The 25000-nt window shown below is 43.5% G+C and overlaps 1 protein-coding gene across 18 annotated transcripts in view; it reads left to right on the plus strand.

Annotated features, from left to right (window-relative positions):
• bru3 (bruno 3) overlaps positions 1 to 25000 on the plus strand; it is a 1045770-nt gene that overhangs the window by 802453 nt on the left and 218317 nt on the right. Inside the window, exon 1 of one of the 18 annotated variants that reach the window (XM_070094558.1) lies at positions 20786 to 21428. The exons of 15 other annotated variants lie outside the window; for them this stretch is intronic. The gene's annotated coding sequence lies outside the window, so the exon portion shown is untranslated. Of the gene's footprint in view, positions 1 to 20785; positions 21429 to 25000 lie in introns of those variants that run through there. 2 more of the 18 variants (XM_070094566.1, XM_070094571.1) reach the window with 2 other exon arrangements.

The raw sequence follows: 25000 nt of genomic DNA on the forward strand, positions 1-25000 counted from the left end.
GTTATCAGTGAAGACTCACAGGTGTTGCACATGTTATCAGTGAAGACTCACAGGTGTTGCACATGTTATCAGTGAAGACTCACAGGTGTTGCACATGTTATCAGTGAAGACTCACAGGTGTTGCACATGTTATCAGTGAAGACTCACAGGTGTTGCACATGTTATCAGTGAAGACTCACGGGTGTTGCACATGTCATCAGTGAAGACTCACGGGTGTTGCACATGTTATCAGTGAAGACTCACAGGTGTTGCACATGTCATCAGTGAAGACTCACAGGTGTTGCACATGTCATCAGTGAAGACTCACAGGTGTTGCACATGTTATCAGTGAAGACTCACAGGTGTTGCACATGTTATCAGTGAAGACTCACAGGTGTTGCACATGTTATCAGTGAAGACTCACAGGTGTTGCACATGTTATCAGTGAAGACTCACAGGTGTTGCACATGTTATCAGTGAAGACTCACAGGTGTTGCACATGTTATCAGTGAAGACTCACAGGTGTTGCACATGTTATCAGTGAAGACTCACAGGTGTTGCACATGTTATCAGTGAAGACTCACAGGTGTTGCACATGTTATCAGTGAAGACTCACAGGTGTTGCACATGTTATCAGTGAAGACTCACAGGTGTTGCACATGTCATCAGTGAAGACTCACGGGTGTTGCACATGTTATCAGTGAAGACTCACAGGTGTTGCACATGTCATCAGTGAAGACTCACAGGTGTTGCACATGTCATCAGTGAAGACTCACAGGTGTTGCACATGTCATCAGTGAAGACTCACAGGTGTTGCACATGTCATCAGTGAAGACTCACAGGTGTTGCACATGTTATCAGTGAAGACTCACGGGTGTTGCACATGTTATCAGTGAAGACTCACGGGTGTTGCACATGTTATCAGTGAAGACTCACAGGTGTTGCACATGTCATCAGTGAAGACTCACAGGTGTTGCACATGTCATCAGTGAAGACTCACAGGTGTTGCACATGTTATCAGTGAAGACTCACGGGTGTTGCACATGTCATCAGTGAAGACTCACAGATGTTGCACATGTCATCAGTGAAGACTCACGGGTGTTGCACATGTTATCAGTGAAGACTCACGGGTGTTGCACATGTTATCAGTGAAGACTCACGGGTGTTGCACATGTTATCAGTGAAGACTCACGGGTGTTGCACATGTTATCAGTGAAGACTCACGGGTGTTGCACATGTTATCAGTGAAGACTCACGGGTGTTGCACATGTTATCAGTGAAGACTCACAGGTGTTGCACATGTCGTCAGTGAAGACTCACGGGTGTTGCACATGTCATCAGTGAAGACTCACAGGTGTTGCACATGTCAGTGAAGACTCACGGGTGTTGCACATGTCATCAGTGAAGACTCACGGGTGTTGCACATGTCGTCAGTGAAGACTCACAGGTGTTGCACATGTTATCAGTGAAGACTCACGGGTGTTGCACATGTTATCAGTGAAGACTCACGGGTGTTGCACATGTTATCAGTGAAGACTCACAGGTGTTGCACATGTCGTCAGTGAAGACTCACGGGTGTTGCACATGTCATCAGTGAAGACTCACAGGTGTTGCACATGTCAGTGAAGACTCACGGGTGTTGCACATGTCATCAGTGAAGACTCACGGGTGTTGCACATGTCGTCAGTGAAGACTCACAGGTGTTGCACATGTCATCAGTGAAGACTCACAGGTGTTGCACATGTCATCAGTGAAGACTCACGGGTGTTGCACATGTCATCAGTGAAGACTCACGGGTGTTGCACATATCAGTGAAGACTCACGGGTGTTGCACATGTTATCAGTGAAGACTCACGGGTGTTGCACATGTCATCAGTGAAGACTCACGGGTGTTGCACATGTCATCAGTGAAGACTCACAGGTGTTGCACATGTCATCAGTGAAGACTCACAGGTGGTGCACATGTCATCAGTGAAGACTCACGGGTGTTGCACATATCATCAGTGAAGACTCACGGGTGTTGCACATATCATCAGTGAAGACTCACGGGTGTTGCACATGTTATCAGTGAAGACTCACAGGTGTTGCACATGTCATCAGTGAAGACTCACAGGTGTTGCACATGTCATCAGTGAAGACTCACAGGTGTTGCACATGTCATCAGTGAAGACTCACGGGTGTTGCACATGTCATCAGTGAAGACTCACAGGTGTTGCACATGTCATCAGTGAAGACTCACAGGTGTTGCACATGTCATCATTGAAGACTCACAGGTGGTGCACATGTCATCATTGAAGACACACAGGTGTTACACATGTCTTGTTCATCAACCCATCAGTATAGTGTACAATTAATATAATGAGACGAAATTTCAGCAGTGAGAGTCAGCAGTGTGTGGCAGTACAGCTTTATTCATAAACCAACAATAACAATATCAACAATAGGCGACGAAGCGATTTTGCGAGGCAACAAAACCGAGGAAATGGAGTCGCTACAAGAAAAAAAAAAACATTAAATTCTTTACTTAATGAATTACGAACAAAGAAGGGTAGGTTCATGCCTCTAAATATATACATGGGACAAAAACACAAGCCTTCTCGTAAACAAAAGCAATTCTTCACGGACAACGAAAACAAAAAAAAAACATAAGACACAATATATGAAAATACAATGGAGGTTTAGAAGCTTGGCAAATAATATGATTAACAACAGTGCGTAAACGAATATGAATAGATAAAGATGAATAAGTATACTGACTTAATGTAAATACTGGAGTCAGCAAGAAGAGAGAGCATCAGTAGAGAAACGTGGGAACGACCACGAACAGTACTTTCAAGAACAGTTATCAGATTTTGAATTAGAAAGTCAGAAATAAAAGTAAGCAACGACTATTCTGAAAGTTGTGTTGCAACATAAACACTGAACGTAAAAGCGAAGAGGATGACAATAAAAGGTAGGACTATCCACCTTTTAAAAAAAAAGCAGAAGGCTAAGTATTGAAGGAAGGAATCCTCAAAGTACGAGAGACAGAATTCAATCAGGATTCATTCCTATGGCCGTGTAGAGTCGAGGCTTTTCGTGGATTGCGAATGCTTGAGAAAGAATCATTGGAGTGTGGAAATTATAGACCAGATCCCTGGGTCAGTGGTGTGAGCACAGGAGCAATGTAACAGACCCCCTCCCCTCTCAAGGGAGGCTCTTTGATGCTGGTGAGGGGCTCTTGATCTAGGGAATTGGATCTGTGCACACATTATTCTCTAGCACACATATTATTCACATAATGTGTGTGCTAGAGAATGGTCTAAGATGCAAGCTCCTTGATTTTCTTCAGTAGCCATGTGTGTACATATAGCTTCTGTTTCTGTCTATCTTGTTCTATTTCCTTCTGTGATGATGAGTTTGGTACCTGGCTGTGCCATAAGGTGTAAATGTGTCACTGTGCCATAAGGTGTAAATGTGTCACTGGACGACACCTGCATTAGTGGTGTTGGAAGTTCAACAAACGTATTTATGTTCTCGTATTCAGATGTTTAAACTCTGTGTAGCCGTTCCGAGATATTGTCTCACATCTAGTGCAAAGTTACGGTGCATGCTGTTGCTTGCAATCCCTTATGAATTGTGGAGGAAAATGTGTGGTGAAAATGTCACCAATAGCACCTATATTACTGCCAGACGTTGAGGGATGCAGATTCTGGGTTCTCTCAAGAAGCCGATTACAATTCCATGTTTAGTGTTCTCGTCATAACGAAAGAAGACGTGGAAGAGGTCGTTCTTGGTGGCTGCCTTGTGGTAAACTTTGAATTTAAGTTGATGCTTTAATTTTATCATATGGGCTTTCAGAAACGGGAGTTTAATCTTACCTTTACATTTGAAACTTTGGATGTAATGACGAGGACGTTGTTCACGTAACGTAACTATAATTGAAGGAAAAATGCTTTAGAAGTGTTCTGCTGTTAAGGTCTCCATGTTAGCTTGGGATGCACTTATGGGTGATCCCATAGCCATGCCAAATGTCTTTGTAAAAAGCGTTGGTGATAAGAAGTAACGGAAACTTACAAATTTCAGTGAGGTGTGTAGAAGCTGGGGAGAACAGAGGTATGTTCATATCTGGTCTCGTAAGAACATAAGAATAGAGGAGCACTGCCCAAGAACTAATGGTCTATTTTAGGCAGGCGCTATTCGAAGCCAATCCCTTTCACTTATATTTTTCCATCCATTCTCAGAGCCTACCCAAAGTGTTAGCTTCAAGGACTACCTGACAGATTGTTCCACTCACCTACACTTCTGCTAAACCAGTACCTTCCTATATGAGAACATCTTCCACCATAGGAACGCTATGGCAAGTATGTACTCTGGTGAAGACTGATATCACATCGAAACTAGCTATATAAGCTTGTTCAGCAGCATCCATCTTTAACCTAGTATCTTGTCGACAACTCATCATTTCAACCACCTTTCAGTTTTGTGTGTGTGTGTGTGTGTGTGTGTGTGTGTGTGTGTGTGTGTGTGTGTGTATGTGTGTCTCTGTGTGTGCTTTAGAGAGAGAGAGAGAGAGAGAGAGAGAGAGAGAGAGAGAGAGAGAGAGAGAGAGAGGAGAATTAGCCAAAATAATTGGAAAGAAGCATGGAGAATTAATGGAGTGATGACCAGGTGAGGGAGACAGAGGCAGCTCGTCAGGTGAGTCGCTTCTCGCCGACGCCAAATTATTGAGGAACTTGAGGAATAATTTAGAAAGCAGATGACTCCCGCCGCTTCCGGCGCCACACCGCCTGATTAAAAAGTCTTCTACACTTGATTTATTAATATTTCTTTTTACCTTTTCCATTCCCCCCCCCATTATCTCCATTCCTTTTGAATTTCGTTATTTTTGGGGGCGCATCTGTTATTATTTCACAGAAATGTAAAAAAAAAATTTTATTTGGTTTTAACAAATGGATATTTTAATGAACAGCGAATCGTGGTGGAAAGAATAAAAAAAAATCATAGAGTTTACATCTAGGTTTCGCGTGAGTGAGGACGTATGCAAAATTAAATACAAATAAAGTCTTGGAAATGGAAAATAAAGCGTTAGAAATGGAGAGAAATGCAGTATAATCTGATTCTTTATTGACAACGTCCCGCCCACACGGAGGGTTTATATCAAGTCACACACACGGCGCTGGAATTAACCTGGGTGATAGATACCGGCAAATTGGTTTAGAAAGATAGGTGAGCAAACGTTAGGACATATTTATTAGAACACGTTTCGGCCCTGGGACCTTGATCATGTTTAAAACACAGGTGGTCTCAGGACCGAAACGTTTTCTTATAAATATGTCTTAGCGTTTACTCCCGTGTTTTTTCTAAACACACAGCTCTACCTGAGAGAGAGAGAGAGAGAGAGAGAGAGAGAGAGAGAGAGAGAGAGAGAGAGGATGAGCTCAGCCAGCGTCGTGTGGTGGGTCAAGTGTGGGATGCTGAATCTATAACTTTCACATTTTATACCGTGAATCTCTATATACAGCCTTGTTGAGGTGAGGTTTTGTCTCCCTCAGTTTATCAGTTCTCTCCTCATGGCATCAACAGACTTAATAGACTTGTTGTTGGACAAATGTATGCGTGGAACAACAGGCTTGTATGTGAGGTGTTGTCACCTCTGAGTGACGTGTCACCTCAGTGTTTAACATATAAAACGTGCTTCTTTTGCCTCTTCTCCCTGTTCCTCTGAAGATGTGTGTAAGCACATGAAAGCGCTCAGGTTTTATTTTCTGTTTTCATTGTGGTGATGATTTAGACACCTGTGCAGCATTCATCATCATTCTTTCGGTTCTCTGGACCATTTATCTACATTTCACTGTTTCATGAAATCACAACTTAGAGTCTAGCTGCTGCTAAGAAAATATTTTCATGGTTTTACTGCTAGTAAACTACTCTATAATACCATTAAGTTTTCTTATATAACTAGCTTCTACACTTAAAATATTCTTCTAATATTTCGCCCACAATTCTAGTCAAGGAAACTGACCAGTAATGTTACGTGGATTTTTTTCCTGACACTTTTTTGGGGGAAAAAATTGGCACAATATTCAGGGTTTTTATTTTCTCTGGCTAATTACCCTCTGTCAGCCGAGTTTGAAAGACCTGAGCTGATAACTTAAATCAGTTGACAGTATGGCTGTTTTGTGTGTAAGTGCCTATTTATAACTACCAATTTGTACCTACTAGAGCTATGCTTGTAGTGTCCCGTCTTTAATACTCTGTTCGTCATACAAGGTTTATACTAAAAATTAAATTCTAGTGGCACTAACTAGTACTGTTGTCAATACACACTACTGGTCAACTATCCTATTTGAGTGTGGGTGACAGTAGTAGTAATAGTTACTAGTTGCAAAGAAAGTTGTCCACAGCCACTTGGCCTTTTATTGTGTGCGTGTGTGTGAGATAGTAGTAGTTACTAGTTGCAAAGGCACTTGTCCATAGACACGGCCTCTTGTGTGTGTGTGTGTGTGTGTGTGTGTGTGTGTGTGTGTGTGTGTGATAGTAGCACTAGTAGTTACTGGTTGTGAAAGCACTTGTCCATAGACACTTGGCCTTTGTGTATGTATGTGTTTGTGTGTGTGATTTAAAGCGTTATAAGATGGGCACAAATCTCTAAGGTTATCAGATGGGCCGCGACTCTGGTATTCACAGTCTTGATGGCGCTGAGAAATTCTCTTAATTCATATAACGAGCTCTCTTTTGCCGCTCCATTCTCCATAAGTGAGTTATTTTTCACGAAGATAACTTGCTCTGAGGGCCGCCCAGCCTCCCGCCGCTGTGAACACTGCTCAGAACACGGAGGAATGAACTCCAGAGAAAGCACAGTGATTTGAACACTGGAGTGAACGTTGTGTGGTCAGTCAGGTAACATCTCGCAAGAATAATGAACATATCTGGCGATTAACGCAAGGATAAGGAACATCTCTGGCGATTAACGTAAGGATAAGGAGCATCTCTGGCGATTAACGTAAGGATAAGGAACATCTCTGGCGATTAACGCAAGGATTAGGAACATCTCTGGCGATTAACGCAAGGATTAGGAACATCTCTGGCGATTAACGTAAGGATAAGGAACATCTCTGGCGATTAACGTAAGGATAAGGAACATCTCTGGCGATTAACGCAAGGATTAGGAACATCTCTGGCGATTAACGTAAGGATAAGGAACATCTCTGGCGATTAACGTAAGGATAAGGAACATCTCTGGCGATTAACGCAAGGATTAGGAACATCTCTGGCGATTAACGCAAGGATTAGGAACATCTCTGGCGATTAACGTAAGGATAAGGAACATCTCTGGCGATTAACGTAAGGATAAGGAACATCTCTGGCGATTAACGCAAGGATTAGGAACATCTCTGGCGATTAACGCAAGGATAAGGAACATCTCTGGCGATTAACGTAAGGATAAGGAACATCTCAGGTGATTAATTAACGCAAGGATAAGGAACATCTTTGGCGATTAAAGCAAGAACGAGCAACGCCTCCCACCATTAACGGGTAAAAGTAAGTTTTGGGTTAGGGAAGGTATCTGTCGAGGAAGGCCATTGTTGCAGCTTCCGTGATTGATTTAAACAATTCTCTCGGCCAGAGAGATGAGAGATGCTGTGAGATGAGAGATGCTGTGAGATACGCTGTTGTATTTCTTATTTAATCTATTTTTTTTTATTTCTTCAATATTTTTTTAATCTAAAATCTCTTATCTGATGTAATTGCTTTTAGATTTGATTTATAGCCTAGTTTTTATTTATGAGTGTTACTAAGTCAGCTAGTTAGGTGGTTTTCTCTCTCTCTCTCTCTCTCTCTCTCTCTCTCTCTCTCTCTCTCTCTCTCTCTCTCTCTCTCTCTCTCTCTCTCTTTCACACACACACTAAACATAATCAAACAAGAAAAAAAAAAAGTACCATAACCAGGTTTTAAACATACAAAAATACTTGTTAAAATTCTGTTGTCTTAAATTAGAAAATACATTTTGGCAAGATTTAAAGATTTTTACATTAACATTCATTTTTTTCCTCATTATCTTTCTCAACTCTCCACCTTTATATACTCTTCTTCTACGTTCCTTCTATATATTTCACCGTTTTCTCTTCTATTTTATCTTCTGGTTGACGTTGACCATAATGTGTGGGGCAGGTATTTCGCCCACAACCATTTTTATTACCAAACCCATTAACCCAGAATTAGAGCTGACCAAAAACGGAACCTGTTTATTGTAATATTTATTTTGCCCCAAAGTGGCCAAATTACGAAATAGCATCATGGTGCTTGTTTTCACTTGTTGGCAAGCTATTTATTTTTTTAATTTGTTGTTTTATGAATATGTTTGATGGTTTATTTTGTCATTAGTTAATGGTAGAGGAGAGAGAGTGCAACATCAAAGTGACGGTCGTGTGTGTGTGTGTGTGTGTGTGTGTGTGTGTGTGTGTGTGTGTGGCTGTGTGTGTTTGTGTGTGTGTTTGTGTGTGTGTGTGTGTGTGTGTGTGTGTGTGTGTGTGTGTGTGTGTGTTTGTGTGTGTGTGTGTGTTTGGTGTGTGTGTGTGTGTGTGTGTGTGTGTGTGTGTGTGTGTGTGTGTGTGTGTGTGTGTGTTTGTGTGTGTGTGTGTGTTTGGTATGTGTGTGTTTGTTTTTCCGTCTGTCTCTGTCATGGCGATTCCCCTTCCACCATCTTGCAATCCTTTCCCTCTGTCCTCTACCCTTTCCCCTCTCTATTCCCCCTTACCCTTTCCCCTCTCTATTTCCCCACTACCCTTTCCCCTCTCTATTCCCCCCTACCCTGCCCCCCTCCCATTTTTCCCACTTCTGACTTCGCCTTTCCCTCACTCGGGTGCCTGGTAGCTCACTGGTGACAGAGTTCGTATCAGAATCGCAAGGCCCCCAGATTCGATTCCCTGGCACGGAACATGTCCCCTTCCCTTACACCTCTGCTGTCCCTGTGCACCTAGCAGGAAAAAAATAAATATCTGTATGTTAGCCAGTTGTAGGTCGTAGCCAGGGCAAAACCGTGAAAGAAAACTCCACCACCTGCTGGAAGTATTCAGGTGTTGGATAATAGGTATCCGCGCACCTAATGACGTTAATTATATATAAATCCTTTCCCTCACTCATGCCTCCATTTCCTGAAGTCTCTCCCTTTCCTTTTTCCTCCTCTATCTTTTTCTCGTTTTCTCCCCTGCTCCTTACGTGTGACTCTACACCTGTTGCGAGACATGTGTATCAGCATACCTGTCACAGCTCACCTGTCTGTCATCCTCCTTCCTGTTGTTTACATCTTCGTGGTTCTGGTGGTCATGGCCCCTGAGTACCGCTCTCAGTATTGATTGCCTTTCCGATGGCCTGGTCTTCCAGTATGTTGCCATTTTTATTTTCCTACAAAATTTGATGCATCAACAATGTGCTGTTACCCAATTCTCTGTGATAATAACAAAGTGGGAAGAAAAGCTTTCTATTTCCCTGTCATAGTCATCTCACAGGATGGATCACGTAGAGTTGGACTCTGTCAACCTCAGCTGGGAGACTTCAGTAAGGTGATGAGGATATGATGGTCCCTAACAAGGATTCATCAGCTACGGGAGCTTAAAAAAGTTTTTGCTCCAACTTAGTTGGAATTACCGTCATTTGGGAATTGTCATCTCTCTGTGCTACTCATTCCAACATGGACGCCACAGCCTGGCTGATCAGAAATTGCTTGCTTGAGCATGTTTAAAATCCTTCTTGAAAACAGAAAGTTCTTGATACCGTCCCATCATTGTTAAAGTGAAGTTGTTGAGAAGTCTTGGACCCCTAACGCTTAATGAGTTCTCTTAGTGTACTTGTTACTTCCAAGGTTATAATTGACGATATTTTCAACCTTCTGCCATGTTTTTCCCAATAATTTAAATTCTTGAATACATACGGGCAGGAAAAAAAAATCTCTGTACATTCTTCATACCTGCGATTTCTCCAGACATGAATGTGACTGTTAGTCTGCAACAGTGCTGCAACCTAGGGAGAATGTGCAAGTGTTTTCAATCGTCTTATCAGTGCCATGGTATTGAGAGTATTATTTTTTGACGAATCTTGCTCTCCTGGATATCTACTGCCAGTCTTGGTAGCACTAAGACGTAAGATCATCTGAGATACATACGTTTACGTTCTTGACGTTCCTCCTCGTCTCTACTGACTGTTATCAATGCGTCTTGTGATGTATGTCAAAATTTAAGCAGTTGAAATCTGTCTTTGATTAGCATCATTGTTTCCTGGAAGACTTGGCTTAAAATGGCTTGGAGGTTTGTTATGGATGCCATACACTTGGTTCGTTATGGATGTCACCGGCTCGGAAGTTCGCTATGGATATCACCGGCTTAGAGGTTCGTTATGGATGTCACCGGCTTGGAGGTTCGTAATGGATGTCACCGGCTTGGAGGTTCACTATGGATGTCGCCGGCTTGGAGGTTCACTATGGATGTCACCGGCTTGGAGGTTCACTATGGATGTCACCAGCTTGGAGGTTCGTTATGGATGTCACCGCCTTGGAGGTTCGTAATGGATGTCACCGGCTTGGAGGTTCGTAATGGATGTCACCGGCTTGGAGGTTCACTATGGATGTCACCGGCTTGGAGGTTCACTATGGATGTCACCAGCTTGGAGGTTCGTTATGGATGTCACCGCCTTGGAGGTTCGTAATGGATGTCACCGGCTTGGAAGTTCACTATGGATATCACCGGCTTGGAGGTTCGTTATGGATGTCACCGGCTTGGAGGTTCACTATGGATGTCACCAGCTTGGAGGTTCGTTATGGATGTCACCGGCTTGGAGGTTCGTAATGGATGTCACCGGCTTGGAGGTTCACTATGGATGTCACCGGCTTGGAGGTTCGTTATGGATGTCACCGTCTTGGAGGTTCACTATGGATGTCACTGGCTTGGAGGTTCGTTATGGACGTCACCGGCTTGGAGGTTCATTATGGATGTCACCGGCTTGGAGGTTCGCTATGGATGTCACCGGCTTGGAGGTTCGTTATGGATGTCACCGGCTTGGAGGTTCATTATGGATGTCGCCGGCTTGGAGGTTCACTATGGATGTCACCGGCTTGGAGGCTCGTTATGGGTGTCACCGGCTTGGAGGTTCACTATGGATGTCACCGGCTTGGAGGTTCACTATGGATGTCACCGGCTTGGAGGTTCGTTATGGATGTCACCGGCTTGGAGGTTCACTATGGATGTCACCAGCTTGGAGGTTCACTATGGGTGTCGCCGGCTTGGAGGTTCGTTATGGATGTCACCTGCTTGGAGGTTAGCTGTGGATGTCACTCATAAGATTGCTAGTATCGTCTGTGAAGGATGTTGCAGTGCTCTGATTTTGGTCTTTTCGTGACTGATGTCTGAATGAGACACCTGGTTGTGTCTTGTGCCTTGAGAAACAACTTATCACTGTTTAATTCCCAACCTTTCAGACCACACCTGCCACACCACACCTTCCAGACCACACCTGTCACACCACACCTTCCAGACCACACCTGTCACACCACACCTTCCAGACCACACCTGTCACACCACACCTTCCAGACCACACCTGTCACACCACACCTGTTAAGCCACACGTAATGGGTATTGGGATCAGTTACAGCAACATGGAGGGAGGAGAGAGTGAGGGAATTTTCTCCTCTTCATATCATTTTCCATCTAATTCTTCCTTTCCTCCCCGCTTTCCTCTCCCTCTCTTTCCTCCATCTCCCATCTCTTCTCCCTCATGGTATAGAGAGGGAAGGCTCGCCATCAAATATGAATGGTGTATTAGACATGTCACTTAGACCGGATCAAATATTCACTACATCTACCAGAGTCCCTCCCCTCCCTCCCTCCCTCCCCTCCCTCCCTCCCTCCCTCCCCTCCCTCCCTCCTCCGATCCCCCTCCCCTCTCTCCCTCCCTCCCTCCCTCCATCTCTCTCTCCGATCCCCCTCCCTTTCCCCTCCACTCCTTCCTCCTTCCCTCCCTCCCTTCCTCCCTTCTTCCCTTTCCCCTCCCCTCCCTCCCTCCTTCCTTCCCTCCCTGCCTCCCTCCCTCCCTCCCTCCCTCCCTACCTCCCACCTTCATTCCCTCCCTCCTTCTATCTTGTGTTCTTTTTTACAATCCCTTTCCCTCCTTCCTCCTATTTTTACCACTTTTTCCCTTTTTCTCTTTCCTCTCTCTCTCTCTCTCTCTCTCTCTCTCTCTCTCTCTCTCTCTCTCTTTCTCTTTCTCTCTCTCTCTTTCTCTCTCATATATATATCTTTGGTTTTCCCCTAAACATTCGAGTTTTCCTTAAATTTTCTATAAATTTTCCCCAAAGGTCAAAGACCTGGGAGTGATCATGTCGGAGGATCTCACCTTCAAGGACCATAACATTGTATCAATCGCATCTGCTAGAAAAATGACAGGATGGATAATGAGAACCTTCAAAACTAGGGAGGCCAAGCCCATGATGACACTCTTCAGGTCACTTGTTCTATCTAGGCTGGAATATTGCTGCACACTAACAGCACCTTTCAAGGCAGGTGAAATTGCCGACCTAGAAAATGTACAGAGAACTTTCACGGCGCGCATAACGGAGATAAAACACCTCAATTACTGGGAGCGCTTGAGGTTCCTAAACCTGTATTCCCTGGAACGCAGGAGGGAGAGATAAATAATTATATACACCTGGAAAATCCTAGAGGGACTAGTACCGAACTTGCACACGAAAATCACTCACTACGAAAGCAAAAGACTTGGCAGACGATGCAACATCCCCCCATTGAAAAGCAGGGGTGTCACTAGCACGTTAAGAGACCATACAATAAGTGTCAGGGGCCCGAAACTGTTCAACTGCCTCCCAGCACACATAAGGGGGATTACCAACAGACCCCTGGCAGTCTTCAAGCTGGCACTGGACAAGCACCTAAAGTCAGTTCCTGATCAGCCGGGCTGTGGCTTGTACATTGGTTTGCGTGCAGCCAGCAGCAACAGCCTGGTTGATCAGGCTCTGATCCACCAGGAGGCCTGGTCACAGACCGGGCCGCGGGGGCGTTGACCCCCGGAACTCTCTCCAGGTAAACTCCAGGTAAGTCCGTCGAGGATTATTTTTCCCTCCTTGCATCTCTCAAGCTGCATCAACCTTGCGGGTTTAGCGCTTAATTTTGATTTATCTCTTGCCATTTTTGGAAATGAAATTCACCCTTACAACGTGTTTTTTTTTCCTCTAATAAATTTATTTATCGTGAATTCTTCGGTTATATTTTGGGTCGATTTTCCCCCCCTCCTTAACCCAGCTGAATTTTCCCCTTCTCTTTCATAAACTTTCCCCTCACCTCTCCCCTCACCTCTCCCCTCACCTCTCCCCTCACCTCTCCCCTCACCTCTCCCCTCACCTCTCCCCTCACCTCTCCCCTCACCTCTCACCTCACCTCTTCCCTCACCTCCCCCTCACCTCTCCCCTCGCCTCCCCCCTCGCCTCTCCCCTCACCTCTCCTCTCACCTCTCCCCTCACCTCTCCCTCACCGCTCCTCTCACCTCTCACCTCACCTCTCCCCTCACCTCTCCCCTCACCTCTCCCCTCACCTCTCCTCTCACCTCTCCCCTCACCTCTCCCCTCACCTCTCCCTCACCTCTCCCCTCACCTCTCCCCTCACCTCTCCCCTCACCTCTCCCCTCACCTCTCCCCTCACCTCTCCCCTCACCTCTCACCTCACCTCTTCCCTCACCTCCCCCTCACCTCTCCCCTCGCCTCCCCCCTCACCTCTCCCCTCACCTCTCCCTCACCTCTCCCTCACCTCTCCCCTCACCTCTCCCCTCACCTCTCCCCTCACCTCTTCCCTCACCTCCCCCTCACCTCTCCCCTCGCCTCCCCCCTCACCTCTCCCCTCACCTCTCCTCTCACCTCTCCCCTCACCTCTCCCCTCACCTCCCCCCTCACCTCCCCCCTCACCTCTCCCCTCACCTCTCCCCTCACCTCTCCCCTCACCTCTCCCCTCACCTCTCCTCTCATCTCTCCACATGGAATTGTCACCTATGATTTTTTTTGGTTAGGCCTTTTTTCTGTCTCTTAAAATTTTCCATTATCGCTCACTTTTTTCCCCTCTCTTGCCTTTCCTATAGCTTTCCCCTGCTTCTCCCTGATTTCCCCTGCCTCATCCTGATTTTCCCCCGTTTCTCCCTATTTTTCCCCCGTTTCTCCCTATTTTCCCCCGTTTCTCCCTATTTTCCCCTGCATCTCCCTGATTTTTCCCTTCATCTTCATGATTTTTCATTCATCTTTCTTATTTTCCCTTTATCTCCTTTATTTTCCATTCATCTCTCTGATTTTCCCTTGCTTCTCCTGATTTTTCCTCTGATTCTCTCTGATTTTCCTCTGCTTTTCCCTGATTTTCCCGCGATTGGCGGAACTTTTTCCCTGCCTCTTCCTAAGCATTTTCCCCTGTCTTTGGTGAGGCTGGAGCTTCTTTCCCTGAACTTCCTCCTGCTTGTTCCAGAACAATTTCCTACACTTGCTGGAACTATTCTCTCCCTGCCTGAACTTTCCCTGCACCTCCTGGAACTTTCCCTACTCTACCTGAACTTTCCCCGCTCTTAAGCTTTTCCTTGATCGTCTTTGACGTTGCCTCTCCCCTTTTCCTTTTGATCTCCTCCTCTTCGTTCTCCTCCTCTTCTTTCTACTCTTCTTTCGCCTCCACTTCTTCCGCATCTTCTTGTTCCTCTTCTTTCGCCTCCTCTTCTTTTTCTTCTTTCACCTCTTCTTTCGCCTCCTTTTCTTTTTCCTCTTCTTTTTCCTCTTCTTCCTCTTCTGCTTTCTCCTATTCTTTCTCCTCCTCTTCCTTCTCTTCTTTCGCCTAATTTTCCTCCATTTCTCTTCATCCTCTTCCTTCTCTTCATCTCTCTCTTGTTTCTCCTCGTCTTCCTCCTTTTTCACTCTTCTCATTTTCCTTCTTTTCCCCTTCCATATTTTCCGAATACCCTCACACCACCTCTTTTCCTTACTCTCATCTTCCTCTCTCTCCTCTCCCCTCTCTCCTTCCCTGTCTTCTCTTCCCCTCCCCTCTCTCTTTCCCCTCCTCTCCCCTCTCTCCTTTCCTCTCTTCTCTTCCCCTCCCTTCACTCTTTCCCCCCTCTCTCCTCGCTTTATCCCAAGCCTCTTCTCTCTAATCCTCTACCCCCCCATTCCCCTCCCGTTATCCCTCTCTTCTATTCTCTCCTCTCCTTCCACATTCTCTAATTCTAATTCGTTATAGTGTATTCCTCTAAAGCCCTCTATCATTCCCCGTTGCCATTTTTAAAGGTTCTAAATATTAGATATTGGGTGTAAATGATGGTTTATGGGGTGTAAATGATGGGTTATGGGGTGTAAATGATGGTTATGGGGTGTAAATGATGGGTTATGGGGTGTAAATGATGGGTTATGGGTGTAAATGATGGTTTATGGGGTGTAAATGATGGGTTATGGGGTGTAAATGATGGTTATGGGGTGTAAATGATGGTTTTTGGGGTGTAAATGATGGGTTATGGGGTGTAAATGATGGTTATGGGGTGTAAATGATTGGTTATGGGGTGTAAATGATGGGTTATGGGTGTAAATGATGGTTTATGGGGTGTAAATGATGGGTTATGGGGTGTAAATGATGGTTATGGGGTGTAAATGATGGGTTATGGGGTGTAAATGATGGGTTATGGGTGTAAATGATGGTTTATGGGGTGTAAATGATGGTTATGGGGTGTAAATGATGGGTTATGGGGTGTAAATGATGGGTTATGGGTGTAAATGATGGTTTATGGGGTGTAAATGATGGTTTATGGGGTGTAAATGATGGGTTATGGGGTGTAAATGATGGTTATGGGGTGTAAATGATGGGTTATGGGGTGTAAATGATGGGTTATGGGTGTAAATGATGGTTTATGGGGTGTAAATGATGGGTTATGGGGTGTAAATGATGGTTATGGGGTGTAAATGATGGTTTATGGGGTGTAAATGATGGGTTATGGGGTGTAAATGATGGTTATGGGGTGTAAATGATGGGTTATGGGGTGTAAATGATGGGTTATGGGTGTAAATGATGGTTTATGGGGTGTAAATGATGGGTTATGGGGTGTAAATGATGGTTATGGGGTGTAAATGATGGGTTATGGTGTGTAAATGATGGGTTATGCGTGTAAATGATGGTTTATGGGGTGTAAATGATGGTTATGGGGTGTAAATGATGGGTTATGGGGTGTAAATGATGGATTATGGGTGTAAATGATGGTTTATGGGGTGTAAATGATGGTTATGGGGTGTAAATGTTGGGTTATGGGATGTAAATAATGGGATATAGTTTCAATAATGGGATATAGGGTGTCAAGAATTATATATAATAAGTTATGAGGTGTAAAAGATGGGTTATGGGGTGTTAACTTGGGTTTGTGGGGTGTAAACTGGGGCTTATGGGAATGTAAATAATGGGTTATGATGCGTAAATGATGGGATTATCATTTTTAGGTAAATAAGCAGGAGCATCAACAGAACCATCGACAACAACAACAACAACAACAACAACAACATCAGCAGCAGCAACAATATCACCAACAACAACAATACCATAAACAACAACAACAACAATACCGTCAACAACAACAATACCGACAACAACAATACCATCAACAACAATACCATCAACAACACCATCAACAGCAACAATAATGCCATCAACAACAACAACAACAACAATACCATCAACAACAACAATGCCATCAACAACAACAATACCATCAACAACAACAACAATACCATCAACAACACCAACAGCAACAACAACAATACCATCAACAACAACAATACCATCAACAACAATACCATCAACAACAACAACAATACCATCAACAACACCATCAACAGCAACAACAACAATACCATCAACAACAACAATACCATCAACAACAACAATACCATCAACAACAACAACAACAATACCATCAACAACACCATCAACAGCAACAACAACAATACCATCAACAACAACAACAATACCATCAACAACAACAATACCATCAACAACACCATCAACAGTAACAACAACAATACCATCAACAACAACAACAATACCATCAACAACAACAATACCATCAACAACAACAACAATACCATCAACAACAACAATACCATCAACAACAACAACAATACCATCAACAACAACAATACCATCAACAACAACAACAATACCATCAACAACAACAATACCATCAACAACAACAACAATACCATCAACAACAACAATACCATCAACAACAACAACAATACCATCAACAACAACAACAATACCATCAACAACAACAATACCATCAACAACAACAACAATACCATCAACAACAACAATACCATCAACAACAACAATACCATCAACAACAACAACAACAATACCATCAACAACAACAATGCCATCAACAACAACAACAATACCATCAACAACAATACCATCAACAACAACAATACCATCAGCAACAACAATACCATCAACAACAACAATACCATCAACAACAACAACAACAACAACATCACCAACAACAGTACCATCAACAACAACAATACCATCAACAACAACAATACCATCACCAACAACAGTACCATCAACAACAACAATACCGTCAACAACAACAATACCATCAACAACAACAATACCATCAACAACAACAATACCATCAACAACAACAACAACAATACCATCACCAACAACAGTACCATCAACAACAACAATACCATCAACAACAACAATACCATCAACAACAGTACCATCAACAACAACAATACCGTCAACAACAACAATACCATCATCAACAACAATACCATCATCAACAACAATACCATCATCAACAACAATACCATCATCAACAACAGTACCATCAACAACAACAATACCATCAACAACAACAATACCGTCAACAACAACAATACCATCATCAACAAGAATACCATCAACAACAACAATACCATCAACAACAACAATACCATCAACAACAACAATACCATCATCAACAACAATACCATCAACAACAACAACAACAATACCATCACAAACAACAGTACCATCAACAACAACAATACCATCAACAACAACAATACCATCAACAACAACAATACCATCATCAACAACAATACCATCAACAACAACAGTACCATCAACAACAACAATACCGTCAACAACAACAATACCATCAACAACAATACCATCAACAACAACAATACCATCAACAACAACAATACCATCAACAACAACAACAACAATACCGTCAACAACAACAATACCATCAACAACAACAATACCATCAACAACAACAATACCATCAACAACAACAATACCGTCAACGACAACAATACCATCAACAACAACAATACCATCAACAACAACAACAACAATACCGTCAACAACAACAGTACCATCAACAACAACAATACCATCAACAACAACAGTACCATCAACAACAACAATACCATCAACAACAACAACAACAATACCATCAACAACAACAGTAACATCAACAACAACAATACCATCAACAATAACAATACCATCAACAACAACAACAATACCATCAACAACAACAATACCGTCAACAACAACAATACCATCAACAACAACAATACCATCAACAACAACAATACCATCACCAACAACAGTACCATCAACAACAATACCATCAACAACAACAATACCATCAACAACAACAACAATACCATCAACAACAACAGTACCATCAACAACAACAGTACCATCAACAACAACAATACCATCAACAACAACAATACCATCAACAACAACAATACCATCAACAACAAATACCATCAACAACAACAATACCATCAACAACAACAAATACCATCAACAACAACAATACCATCAACAACAACAATACCATCAACAACAAATACCATCAACAACAACAGTACCATCACCAACAACAATACCATCAACAACAACAATACCATCAACAACAACAACAACAATACCATCAACAACAACAACAACAATACCATCAACAACAACAATACCATCAACAACAACAACAACAATACCATCAACAACAACAATACCATCAACAACAACAACAACAATACCATCAACAACAACAATACCATCAACAACAACAATACCATCAACAACAAATACCATCAACAACAACAATACCATCAACAACAACAAATACCATCAACAACAACAATACCATCAACAACAACAATACCATCAACAACAAATACCATCAACAACAACAGTACCATCACCAACAACAATACCATCAACAACAACAATACCATCAACAACAACAACAACAATACCATCAACAACAACAACAATACCATCAACAACAATACCATCAACAACAACAACAACAATACCATCAACAACAACAATACCATCAACAACAACAATACCATCAACAACAACAATACCATCAACAACAAATACCATCAACAACAACAGTACCATCAACAACAACAATACCATCAACAACAACAATACCATCAACAACAACAATACCATCAACAACAACAATACCATCAACAACAACAATACCATCAACAACAACAATACCATCAACAACAACAATACCATCAACAACAAATACCATCAACAACAACAATACCATCAACAACAAATACCATCAACAACAACAGTACCATCACCAACAACAGTACCATCAACAACAACAATACCATCAACAACTACAATACCATCACCAACAACAGTACCATCAACAACAACAACAATACCATCAACAACAACAATACCATCAACAACAACAATACCATCAACAACAACAATACCATCAACAACAACAATACCATCACCAACAACAGTACCAACAACAACAATACCATCAACAACAAATACCATCAACAACAACAATACCATCACCAACAACAGTACCATCAACAACAACAACAGTACCATCAACAACAACAACAATACCATCAACAACAACAACAATACCATCAACAACAACAACAATACCGTCAACAACAACAACAATACCGTCAACAACAACAATACCGTCAACAACAACAATACCATCAACAACAACAATACCATCACCAACAACAGTACCATCAACAACAACAATACCATCAACAATACCATCAACAACAACAATACCGTCAACAACAACAATACCATCAACAACAACAGTACCATCAACAACAACAGTACCATCAACAACAACAATACCCTCAACAACAAATACCATCAACAACAACAATACCATCACCAACAACAGTACCATCAACAACAACAACAGTACCATCAACAACAACAATACCATCAACAACAACAATACCGTCAACAACAACAATACCATCAACAACAACAGTACCATCAACAACAACAATACCATCAACAACAACAATACCATCATCAACAACAATACCATCAATATCAAAGTCTCCAACACAAATCATCAATAGCAACAACCACAACAAAAACACCATTAATAACACCAGTACTGACACCAGTACTAGCAATAACAGTCCTGACAACAATAACGTGTGTGTGTGTGTGTGTGTGTGTGTGTGTGTGTGTGTGTGTGTGTGTGTGTGTGTGTGTGTGTAACAGCTGGGAATCATGTGTCTCCTATAACTAGTTCACCTAGCTGTTGTTCCCCTTACTCGTCTCCACCTGTTCCCCTCACCTGACTGCCTCCCCTCTTTCCCACACCTACCTGCTGCCCTCCCCTCCCTTCAGCCTTCCCTCCCTCTCTCTGCTCCCTGCTTTGACTTGAGGTGCAGCAGCAGCAGCAGTCTCTGGTGTACCTCTGCTGGGCAAGTTAGCTCAGTGTATGGAAGTGCGCTACGCTGGGCAGGTCTGCCGCTACCTGCCACTCAGAGGTAAAGGCCAAAGGGCAGAGCGTGAGGCTGCCGCCACCACCATCAGCGTCAGTGCAACAAGATGGCAGCAGCAGCAGAAGCGGCAGTTGGCTTGTGCTGTCCCCCGCTGCAAGGTCGCCTCCGCCCCCTGCTGTGATCCCGGCTGTTGCAGCCTCCAGGCAGAGCACAGCACGCTGTTATTTACCGCAGTGATTCAGTGCCGTCGATGCTTGCTACGTGACCATCCTGGTATCTGAACCACAACGCTCGTGAACCACCATTGACGACAACCACAGCGTCGCTCGTGAGACTTTGACAATATTATGATAACTAACACGAAATCCATCGGTGATCGCCGAGTTAAAACTCAGCGAAACAATCAAGTTTAACGACACAAAGTGAATATCATTGAAGTCCCGCTCTTCCGCCATTTTCCCATCCAACACCAGTGCTCTGACCAACTAGAGGAGGAGTTGCAGTCTGGAGGTGGAACCAGTGCTGGCACTGGCGGCACTGCTGGCACTGGTAGTGACGCTAGACAGTGCCAACGGTAGCCATAATAGCTCGCTGCCAGGACGGAGTTCACTTGTATAACAGCCTCCAGGAGGCCAAGGTGAGTCTCGTGAACATGTAGGGAGGGAGGTGGTGTGGGAAGTTGGGGGTATGGAGGACGCTTGGTGTTGGGGGTGGGAAGGGGGGCAGTTGTCTCGTCCCCCCCAACACACCTCAGGCAACAACACGTCTTCAAAACAACCACGCAACTTTAATTCTCCTCTTGGTGATTCAGCAGTTAGTGCAGGATGGTGTGTGTGTGTGTTGCTTGCTTACACACACACATACATGCACACGCACAAGCACACCACACACGCACACCACACACGCACGCCACACACGCACACCACACACGCACACCACACACGCACACCACACACGCACACCACAAACGCACACCACACACATACCACACATATCACACGCATACCACACACATAACACACACACACACACACACACACACACACACACACACACACACACACACACACACACACACACACACACACACACACAGTACGTTATTGTACATAACTTGGTGAAATTCGAAGAATAAAGATCTAGTAAAAACCAAAAGACAAATACAAATGGAGCTGAGGTAGAGGTAGACTGGAGGAGGAAGACCTGATGTTAGCTGGACATGGATGACAGATGGAAGAAGACTGGAAAGAAAGATGAGAAAGAAAATGAAATAATCTTTGCAAAGAGATGGATGAAAGGGCACAGACACTATTGATGAAAAACGAACAACAGGAGAAAATAGCAACAGCAGATGAAAATGGTGTGTAGACTGGGAGAGGATGTAAGGTAACTGAAGAGGACTTAGAGGAAAACCAGGGGATGAGAAAATATAGAATACACAGTAATGGAAATGGCAAGTGGAGTTAGCCGGGTCGCCATATGGAGAAGACCCGGGCCGGAAGTACCGGCGAATCTCTAATGAATGAATGGCAAGTGGAGAGGCACAGAAGGAAAAGAAGTGAAAAGTAAACCTTTGTGGGAATGCCCCTAGGAGACGAGGAGATGACAAGGGAAGCAGCAAGAAAATAGTTAACAAGAGAGAACGTAATCAAAAGGACAAAAGAGAGAGAGAGAGAAAGAGAGAGAGAAAGAGAGGAGAGAAAGAGAGAGAGGGTGTTGATTGTGCGTAGTCTTCACGAGGCTGCTAATAAGAGGACAAATAATGATTTAGGTTGGCTGAGGGAGACGGAATCCAAGCTGTCACTGAATAGACAGATAGACAGCAGGAGAGGCGAAACAACAGCAAGGGGACAAATTTTCAGAGAATGGGAAGGTACTCGAAAACACACCACGGGCGGGGATAGAACCCGCAATCAGAGAGTCATAGAACTCCAGACCGATCGTGGGTTCTATCCCCGCCCATGGTATGGTTTGTTTGCAATCGTGTCATTACGATTTAGTGAGTTAACGTACTCCAAGTTGACTCTCACAATGGACTTGTACCAGCCAGGCTCACCAGACGTACACCACTCTTAAGAAGGTTCAATAAGATATTGATAAGTGTACCTCGATCATGACAGAACACAAAAGGAAGGACAACAGTAGAATGAGAGAATAAAACACCGATAAACAGAGGAAAAACAGGAAAGTCAATAACCTGAAAACAAACATGGAGGGTGTAGCCTGCACCACCACTTCATCTACTGAATGACCCACACGGGTTTACCACCCCACAGCAAGTAAAATTTCAATACTTCCAGTAAGGTCCTGTGGTTCATCCTCCACTAAACTTCCCAGATAAATGTTTACTGATCACTTCCTAGAACGTAAAGTATACATACCGAAGTTTAGTAGAATAAATATTTGTGTTGAGTAGACGATGTTATGAGGTTGAGGCGGATGTTTAGTAAACACTGTTGTAAGTGTTGACTACCACACTAGCTAGGCAGCGAACACGACCCAACTCTGTTCAGAATTTGGCTGTACACTTTTGTTCATTCTCGTAAGACTAGTAGAGCCACCATCACCACCACCACCACCCGGTAATGTTCACTGTTCACAATGCTCACAAGAACATCAAACACTAAGTTTTACAAACTACATAACTTTCTGAACTGAGGAATCTCGGCAGAATGTTTTGTACCAGTCTTTTGGCAACATCGTTCGTCTTGTTCTAGTTTTGTACCAGTCTGGTACCAGTCTTATTCCAGTTCTGTACCAACAGTGTTCCAATGTTATACCAGTCTTGTTCCAGTCTTTACCGATCTTGTACCAGTATTGTACCATTCTGGATCACTACTTCCGTCTAGTTCTAGATCAATCAGGCTGTGATGGCCAGCGTACCGCCAACAGTAACAGCCTGTTTGAACACGCTTATTCCCTAAGTAATTTTGCGTTATTATGGAATCCGACACGCTGATTGGCTATTTTTGTGGTATAATAAAGTTTAACGCACGTTGATTGGCTAGCGCGAAGGAATCCAACCTGTTGATTGGCCAGGTGTTCGCTGTGGGCGGGGGCTTCTGTGTCCTGATTGGTCAGCTGTTTTACTATTAAAGAAAGAGATTCCTGCTCTTTGATTGGTCGAATATATGTGAATCTGAATAAGAATGCTGGACGTTCATTGGTCGATGAATAGGCAGGGGTACTCTTTTCTGAGTGGTTGATGGTTGTGGTTGATTGTGGTTGATGGTTGTGGTTGATGGCAATGATTATGGTAGAGGGTGTGTGGTTGATGGTTAAGGATTGTGGTTGATTATGGTAGAGGATGTGCGGTTGATGGTTGTGGTAGAGGATTCGTGGCTGATGATTGTGGTAGAGGGTGTGTGGTTGATGATTGTGATAGAGGGTATGTGGTTGATGATTGTGATAGAGGATATGTGGTTGATGATTATGGTAGAGGGTGTGTGGTTGTTGATTTTGGTAGTGTATATGGTTGAGGATTGTGATAGAGGGTATGTGGTTGATGATTGTGGTAGAGGGTTTGTGGTTGATTGTGGTAGAGGATGTATGGTTGATGGTTAAGGATTGTGGTTGATTGTGGTAGAGGATGTGTGGTGATGATTGTAATAGAGGGTGTGTGGTTGACGGTGATGATTGTGGTAGAGGGTGTGTGGTTGATGGTGATGATTGTGGTAGAGGGTGTGTGTTTGATGGTTAAGGATTGTGGTTGATTATGGTAGAGGATGTGCGGTTGATGACTGTGGTAGAGGGTATGTGGTTGATGATGAAGATTGACTGGTTGATGGTTAACAGCTACTTCCAACTGAACCTAGACACTCATGTGTGTACTCGCCCAGTTGTACTCACCTAGTTGTACTCATCTAGATGTACTCACCTAGTTGTGGTTGCAGGGGTCGATCCATAGCTCCTGGCACCCGCCTATTCACTGGTCGCTACTGTGTGTGTGTTGTGTGTGTTGTGTGTGTTGTGTGTGTGTTGTGTGTGTGTTGTGTGTGTGCGTGTGTGTGTGGTTGTTGTGTGTGGTTGTTGTGTGTGTGCTGTGTGTGTGTTTTTGTGTGTGTGTGTGTGTGTGTGTGTGTGTGTGTGTGTGTGTGTGTGTGTGTGTTGTGTATGTTGTGTGTGTGTGTGTGTGTGTGTGTGTGTGTGTGTGTGTGTGTGTGTGTGTGTGTGTGTGTGTGTGTGTGTTGTGTGTCATTGTAAAGACGC

Source organism: Cherax quadricarinatus, chromosome 46 (genome assembly GCF_038502225.1).
Source record: "Cherax quadricarinatus isolate ZL_2023a chromosome 46, ASM3850222v1, whole genome shotgun sequence".
NCBI lineage: Eukaryota > Metazoa > Arthropoda > Malacostraca > Decapoda > Parastacidae > Cherax > Cherax quadricarinatus.